At 34.0% G+C, this 9,195-nt stretch overlaps 1 long non-coding RNA gene across 1 annotated transcript; it reads right to left on the reverse strand.

Annotated features, from left to right (window-relative positions):
- Window positions 1-4,209: 4,209 nt before the first annotated feature.
- LOC113327836 lies at window positions 4,210-7,484 on the reverse strand. The gene is made up of 3 exons (XR_003349241.1): window positions 7,342-7,484; window positions 4,971-5,077; window positions 4,210-4,489 (listed from the first exon to the last, which is right to left on the reverse strand). It is a non-coding gene; the product is annotated as an uncharacterized LOC113327836 (long non-coding RNA).
- Window positions 7,485-9,195: the final 1,711 nt, after the last annotated feature.

Consider the following 9,195-nt stretch of genomic DNA (forward strand, 5'->3'; position numbering starts at 1 on the left):
GACTAAGCTTAAAGAAAATGCGCCCAAACCATCTGGGAGCAGCACTTGTTCATCTTCCCCTCCCAAGTATTCCTCCTCCTGTTACTCCTGCAGGTATATTTGATGATCCAAGAGGTGGATTACATCCCGGGCGTCTAGAGGTTGGTGGTGGCTCCCTGCTTGTAGGACCGAATGATCCACGCTGGCTTCTCCCTGCTGATAAACGTCCTGATTTCCGCCCTCCTGGGATTCCACCAGATGCACACTTTGACCCCTTCGGTCCTCCTGAAATTCCAGGATTTGAAGGGAAACCAAGGAGGCCTTTTATGCCACCACATCCTGATCTAGCACCTTTCGGAGATCCAAATGCTATGTAAACGTGAAAACTGCACCTTTCTGATCATGTCGATTTATGAAGGACTTTCTGCAAAAGACTTGATAGTTGTGTCGTTTTCTCTTTTAAACTTTTTTTTTCATGAAGATCGAGAATAGGTTATTTCTTTTTCATGCAGATCATGTAATGAAGTAGTTTTGTTTTTTTTTCAAATGGATGATTTAATTGCACAATAATAAGAACAATTTTTTTTTTTCATGATCGACACAATTTATTAATTTGTTTCTAATCCAATTATATGTGGAGTACCCTAGACTAGGGCGCTTTCAAGGAATTAAAACTTCTAGTTCAACAACAGGCGCAAAAACTACAACTTTTAGGATCGCAATCTTGTTCTATCCGTTGTTTCTCCAATTGCGGCACATTTACTATCATAAACAGCACGTGTACAACCTGAGAAACTTGTTTGGATCCACCAAAAAGAATGCTCAGAGACCATGGGTTGCATCCATCTGCTATGGGTCTTGGCAGAGGTGGTGGTGGTGGTCGAGGTATATATGGCATCTTCACAACAACAAAGGCAATCACTTAGTTTCCTCAACCAACCAAAGTTTTGTCTTTGAAATTTTTGAGCGAACGTTCTGCCATGATTTTGACACCATTACGGGCAGTTGTTGTATTTGTATATATAATTTGAGGCCGAAATACTAGTTTCAGAATCAAAGTTAGGCCAAGAGCTTGAATTTTAGAGCTCCTGGCCTCCTACCAATAGGAATCAAGTGTTTTCAAATTATTTTTCTAATTTTTTTCTCACCCAGCACTAAATGTGAAGATTACTCACCAAATTAGGGCCGAGATATACAACCTTCGCTCCACTCTCCCCTCCAAATAACGAAACTCTGAGAAACCCTACTAAAAATACTAAAGGGAAAAAAACGGTTTCGTCCAAAAACGCCTCAAAATGTACAGATTAGTCCAGTCCTAGTCGACTAGGTACAAATTAGTCCAAAATTTGTGTAAAGACGTTGCTATCCTTCACACGCGTTTCATAAAGCACACGTACGGCGAATGAAAACAGTTTGCAACTGGTACATTAAGGGTGAATGTGACAGGAGAAGAAAGAAAAAAACTGAAATTAAAAACGGAAAAATAAATTATTTCATTTAGCAGAGAGAAGAGAAAAGAAGATCAGAGAAAACAAAGAGAAGAAAGAAAAACTGTAACCTAACTGAGAAAACCCAAACCGAAACCCTAAATTTTCATAATCAAACCCTAAATCTTCATTATCAAACCCTAAAGCTTTATAATCGTTGATGATTGCAGTAGAAGTAACAACATAGTGATTGGGAAAAACCAGTTCAAAAGAGGAAAGCAGAAGAACTATCGGAAGATACAACATCAGTTGAAGAACAAGAAATTTCAAAATCACCAGGTCCCGAGACGAGATCAAAATATTAAAAGAATGCATTAGTTTCAACATCAATTGTAGTAAAAAAACTGCAAAATCATCACCACATAAGAAGACATCAAAAACTTCAAAGTCATCACTAGTTAAGAAAGGAAAAGGTAACAAATATTGGTCTTACTTTTGTGTTTTAAAGCTTTTTTCCCATCACTTATGTTACTAGTGTACAGATCTGTGCACCAGCATGTTGTTTCATCTTCATATGACCGGTTTTGTGTGTTTTGAAGTTTTTTTCTCGTCATTTGTGTTACTAGTGTACAAAACTATACACCAACATGTTGTTTCATTTTATACGACGTGTTGTGTGTGTTTTGAAGCTTTTTTCCCATCACTTGTGTTACTAGTGTACATAACAGTACACCAGCACCTTCAAATAGCATGTTGTGTGTGTTTTGAAGCCTTTTTCCCATCACTTCGGTTATTAGTGTACATAACTGTGCACCGACATGCTGTTTCATCTTCATATGGATGGTTGTGTGTGTTTTGAAGGCTTTTTCCCATCACTTGTGTTATTAGTGTACATAATTGTGCACCAGCATGTTGTTTCATCTTCATATCGCCGGTTGTGTGTGTTTTGAAGCTCTTTCCACATCACTCGTGTTACTAGTGTACATATTTTTCCACCAGTGTGTTGTTTCATCTTCATATGGTCTGTTTTGTGTGATTTGAACCTTTTTTCCCATTACTTGTGATACTAATGTATATAACTGTGCACCAGCATGTTGTTTCACTTCATATCGCCAGTTGTGTGTGTTTTAAACTTGTTTTCCCATCACCTGTGTTACTGGTGTAGTATAAGTACACATATGTTGTTCATCTTCATAATCAAATCTTTATTCAAAATCAAATCTTTAAACAGTTCGATTACTGGTGTACATATAATTACACATATGTTGTTTCATCTTCATATCACATATGTTGTTTCATCTTTATTCAAAATCAAATCTTTCAATAAACTTGTTATGTTTTAAAGGCTGACTCTTATGGGGGAAGTAAAGGATGAGCGGAAAAGTGGGGCCACGTAGGGCGGGAAGAATATTTGTCGTAATGAGAGAGAGAAAATATAAGAAGAATATGTGTTTTATTTCAGGGATGTATGGACTATTCTGTGGACATGAATATAGTTTTTGTTAGTTTTGTTGTGGTATTTTACATATTTGTATACAAGATGTTATTTCAGGGGTGTATCAACTGTTATGTGGACATGGATGTTATTTTTGTTAGATTTGTTGCAGTTGTGTACATATTTGTACGACAACATGCCATTTCAGAGGTATATGTATTGTTATGTGAGTATGAATTCTATTTTACTTAAATTAGTTGTGGTTGTATACAGATTTGTACACATGTATGACAACTTAAGGATGTGTGGTTTATTTCTTCGGCGTGCATGTTATTTTTGTTGGATTTCTTTAGGAGTATTCATACTTGTATGCCATTGTATCATGTTATGGGCATATGATCTGTTTTGTGGTTTTAAATGTTGGATTTTTTTCGTTTCTGTAGGTGTGTACATACTTATGCATTGTTGTATCATGTCATGAACAAATGACATGTTTTGTATGAGCATGTATGTTGGATTTGTTAAAGTTCTGGAGGTGTGTACATACTTGTAAACTGATGTATCATGTCATGGGAGTATGACATATTCTGTGGTTTTGAATGTTAGATTATGTCATTTCTATAGGTGTGTACATACATGTACACTGCTAGTATCATTTCATGGACATATGAACTTTCTTGTGCGAGTATGAATATTGGTTTTAAGATTTTTGTAGGTGTGTACATACTTGCACACTAGTATGTTATGTCATGGATATATGAACTTTTTGTGAGTATGGATGTCACGGGTTCTATAATTTTCGAAGTATGGATGTCATGGTATACATGCTAGTACACTGGTATGATATCTCATAGATGTATGACATGTTTCATAGTTTTTTAAGTTGGATTTGTCTGATTTTTGTAGGTGTGTATATACTTGTTGGAGATGGTAGCATCAGAACCTCCAGAAACCTGTCGGTGGTCCTGCGGAACTATAGAATATCGCAGAAGATAAATAATACCAAGATTGGCGTGCGAGTAGGAGAGAAACAACTTGATTTATGTTTAAAACCTGCTTAAGTTGTTTGTAACTTTCTTAAACTTTTAACAACTATGTTTCTTAGCTTTCCTAAACAACTATTATTACTTGTAAAACCTTGAATTAATCTTATTATTAGTTTGAATATAGATGTTTTGAATGCATATTTTTTTCAGATTTACATGGTATATTTTAAGTAATTTTTTTACATGTGTACATAATGGTGTACATGATGGTGCACATCTACTGACAGGTTAGAAAATCAAAGTGTACATGGTGTTGAATATGTACTGACATGTTATAAAATTATTCATACCTGCAGAAATAAATACACATGTACTGAAGTAAAAACCAATCTAAATTCTTAAAATAAATAAGATATTAACATTCATTGTAACAGTTTACATGAGAAAAAAAGTACAAAGTCGTAAGCAAGAATGGTAATAAATCATCAAGGAAGGTGCAAGTAAATCACTTAGAGCACATCATAGGCCTTCTTTACTTCTCTCTAGCAATTTTGATGCGTTGATTTCTTCGTCTTCCAAATGGAGTCTTGGATATGTGACTAATGATTCTACCTATAAAATCTTTTACCCGTCTCTTAGACATCAACATGATAATTTTCAACCTGGAAAATAAAACATATGCACCAATGAAATGATTTGGAAAAAAAAAGAACATAATGTTGCAAAACTATGCGCAGATTCAAAAACAATAAACATCTGTATAAATATGTATACATTAAGAAAAAGCATGTGTACAACTATGTACACTTAGTTGCAGAGCTATGCACATATTTAAAACAATCAACCTGTGCACATCCATACCCATAGAAATGCCATATATAAATGAGACCAGACAACGTGCACAATCATATACACACGTGCAACTTGATTCGTGTACCTAAGCAACAATATCACTACCAATATTGAATAAAATTATTTTGAGCTTATGAGTCCCTAAATTTATACATACATATAAATTCAAATAACACCCAATGAGTCTAAAGTGTGACATATTATCGACCCGAATATCATCCAGATCATTACTAGGGTTAACTATGGTCAAAATAAGGTTTCAAGCTCAATTGCAAAGGTAAAGAAACTTACCCTAGTGACATCCACCATTTATGAATGTAATAATCAAGAGGTAATCATCTCTTCGTCGTATTTATGTCCAACCATCTTCATTAACTCGACCAAATGATTCATGCACCCTAGTAATACCATTCATAAAGTCAAAAATATGTACAACTATGTACACATTAACATTAACATGTGTACAACTATATACACCCAAAAAAATATGATCCCGAAAATCTTAAAGTTAAAAATAAACTCAAAATAATCATTACAGAGCATACAAGTGTACAAATATGTAAACCTATATAGAAACATAATAAACTCAAGCGTACATACTCGCAGGACATGCAATCAATTCATCACAAAGCATACTAGTATATAAACATGTAGAATTATACAAAAATCTAACTAATCAAACATCCACACCCACAAAACAGATCATAAAATTATGAGAGATCAAAATGGTGTACGACTATTTACACACTTATAGAAATCCAACATCCATACCCCTAAAGCATGCCATATAATAATGACACAGCACAATGGTGTACAACTATGTACACACCTTTAAAAAAGCAAGTAATCCAACATCCATACTCACAAAACAAAACATAAAATTATGAGAGAGCATACTAGCGTATAATTATGTACACATCTACAGAAAAACAACAACAATATAGCATTAATTCAAACAAAACAACTGATGCATTCATCACACATAAAGTTTTAGTATATAAATGTGTACGCATCTCCCAAAATATGGATGAATACTCACCATGATTCAGTAAAAGCATACACAACCTGCTCAGACTTGGTTCAGACCCTACATAGTACAAAAAAACATACTCCCTCCGTTCCGATTTACTTGACGTTGTAGAGTTTTTCACGGAGATTAAAAAATACCATAGAGAATAAAATCTTTCCAATTCTACCCATATTAATTCTTCTTAAAATTTTAAATGACTAGTTCTTAGTTTCTAGATTTTAGAGAAAGTTATCAATTCCCTAGTAATTTACTTGGGATATACTACCAAACTAGAGTAGATTTAAAATTAGAGTATTGATTACAATAAAAATTAATGATATTGTATGATTCCAAAGCAAGGGAAAATCAGTGAGAATATGAGAAAAATACTAAAACTATCATCTATTTTGGAACATAAAAAAATTCCTAAAACATCAAGTAAAATGGAACGGAGGGAGTATATGGTGTATATTAAAGTCCATGCACATGCTATATAAATTGAAACACATACTAGTGTACAAACATGTACACCTCTACAAAACAATAACCAATTATAGCATCATACCCATAGGACATTCCATCCCTTCATAGAAAGAGCATACTAGCATACAAAAAATTATGCACCTGTATAAAAACCTAGAAAATTTTAGCATTCATACCACATGACAAGTTATATGTTCATCATAGAGAATTTTAGTGTATAAACATGTACACATCCACAGAAAAAAAAAAATGACGAATTCTAGCATCCATAACCACAAAACATGCCATGCATTCATCGGAGGGCATGCTAGTATAGTGTACACGTATGTACATATCTACAGAAAAATAACAAAAATAGAGTGTTAATTCAAACAAAACAACCTATGCATTTACCAAAGAGAATTTAAGTGTACAATATGTATACAACCTTCTTAGACATGGTTGATACCTTGTGTATTATAAAATACATATATAGAGAACATATACAGTGTATAAAGTACACATGTTATATCACCATAAAAAGATATCAGATACTCTATCAATTAGAAATCATGAAATAAAATCAAACGCGTTATTAAAGCACACAAATGAAGAGATTAAGAGATCTAAAAAAATCACATATAATAACAGAGGTAGCTCAAGAAAAATCTGAATCACATCTGAAAATTCTTAATATAGAATCCACTAACACAGAGACTTAAAAGCAAATATATCTGAATCACATTTGAACATATCATAGAATTTATTCTTTGAATCAATCTTAAAATAACCATAAACTGAAACATATACAGTGCACAATAAAGTACACATTTTGTTTAATCAAAAACAGAAGAAATCAATCAATCTGTCAATTAATCGCCATTAATAACTTTGGTCGTGTTATAAAAAACATATATGAAGAGAACAAAAACATCTTAATCATGTATATGTAGATCTCAAAATCGAAAAACTAACAAAGAGCAACAAATTTATGAAGAAGAAATGAAAATGAAATCAGAATTGCATGAAAATCAAAACTTAAATATAACAAAAATCAAAACTAAAAAAAGAAAATCAGAAAGATCTAACAAAAGATAACAAATCGAATCGATTTCATACCATGCATTAAAAAAAAAAGCACAATCACAAAATCGAAAAAGTAAAACAAAGGATTAACGATGAAAAACTAACCTGAGATCAAAATAATCTGATGAAGAAACAACTTAATCCTCCAAAATCTCTCTATATCTTTGTTTATCTCTCCCTTTCTCTCCATCTTTGTCAATTTCTTCTGATTTGAAATCTTAGAGCCACATTACATTTGAAAAAAATTGTTCGTATATGGAAATTCTGAAAGGGTAATTTTGGTACTGTGAAAATCCGAGATATCCATGAATCGGTGTATTTTTGGACTAACTCGTCCATATTTGGACTAAATTGTTGGAGGCGGGGCTTTTTGGGACTATAGAGTACTAGGCCTGAGATGGGTGGACTAAAGCGTCCCAAGTCCAGTAACTTTGGGACTAAACGTCAATTTCTACAAAACTAAATCAAAGGGTTGAAACCAATTTAATCTTCACATCCTTAATGTTCCCTCGATCGCCTCTTTCCATCGTGTGTTCTTTTCTCTTTCACATTCTCGAACCTGTGTTGAGATTTTTTACTGTTCTTACGCAATCCATTCTTCACTCAGAATTATTCTTATTTTTTGATTGCAGGATAATCAATAGCAACATCAAGAAAGAAATTTGAAGATCACGTATCGTTGTAAATACTCTTTTTGATTTTGCTATTTTTGCAAAATCAAACCTTTTTTATTTTCATCTATGGCTAAAGTTCTTCCACCGAGATGATGTTGTCTTCCGATTGGAGAGGTAATAACTCCTTGAATCTTGAAACCATTTTATTGATTCTTACAGTTCTTTCTGATTTTACGTTTAGTTATTTATGTTACCAGAAAACCCTAATTTACAATGGGTTCGTTCTGCTTGCCATGATCGAAAATGGAGTTACACCAAAAACAATACGAGTTATAAGACCTAAATTCCCAGTTTTTGCTCCGATTTTTGAAATTGCTTTTTATATTGGGGAATGGAGTGTTGAGGATAATAGTCCCACACTGGTAATGTCCCTTTAATAAACTTAAAATATAATATGGAAGGACCTCTTCACTCATTGCAAATTGGTTTTGAGTTGGATGCCCGTATTCTAACATGGTATCAGAGGTAGGCCCGTGTGTGAGTAGGTCCAACGGTCACCACACAACGTAGGTCCACGTGTTAGACCCAACGAGGCTACACGTGAGGGGGCGTGTTGAGGATAATAGTCTCACACTGTTAATGTCCCTTTAATAAACTTAAAATATAATATGGAAGGGCCTTTCCACTCATTGCCAATTGGTTTTGAGTTGGATGCCCGTATTCTAACAGGGAGGAACGAAGTAAGACTATCCAATATAGCTTTGTGGTGCAGAAAATCACGTAAACCGCTCTTCCGCTTTGTTTTTTTCGATGTCAAGGAACCTACTGCGAAAATCCCTCAAGTATTTTTCTAACAACATTCCTTTTTACAGCCAATGCGATCATGAGCTGGGAAATAAAAAACAGCAGCTAAGAAGCATTATTCAAGAGAACTGAGCTGATTTCCTATTGAAGAAGATGAAGGGTACCGAATCCGTTATTCCCCTTTGTTGTTTTCAATGTTTATGTCACTTGAAATTAATAGCATAAACGTTGTAGTTTTTCCCTCCGGGATCCCCTTAGGCTCACCGCTCACCAGTGCACAACTAATAACAGTCACACAAGAAGAGCGTGAATCCATTGAGCATGTATGCTTTTTCTTTTCCTTTTAGTGTCTACTTTTAGATAATTCATACCACTAATTAAGATGAACTGATATTTTGTTTTTTATAGTTATATCCTGCTAATATTTAGGTGTTTGTGGCTGAAGGAAACATTGGATACTGGCAATATATTGATCGTGGGACTCGGTTTTATGGGAAAGCTAATGGGTGTATGGCTGTATGCCATCTTGAAAACAAAAGTC

Source organism: Papaver somniferum, unplaced genomic scaffold (genome assembly GCF_003573695.1).
Source record: "Papaver somniferum cultivar HN1 unplaced genomic scaffold, ASM357369v1 unplaced-scaffold_107, whole genome shotgun sequence".
NCBI lineage: Eukaryota > Viridiplantae > Streptophyta > Magnoliopsida > Ranunculales > Papaveraceae > Papaver > Papaver somniferum.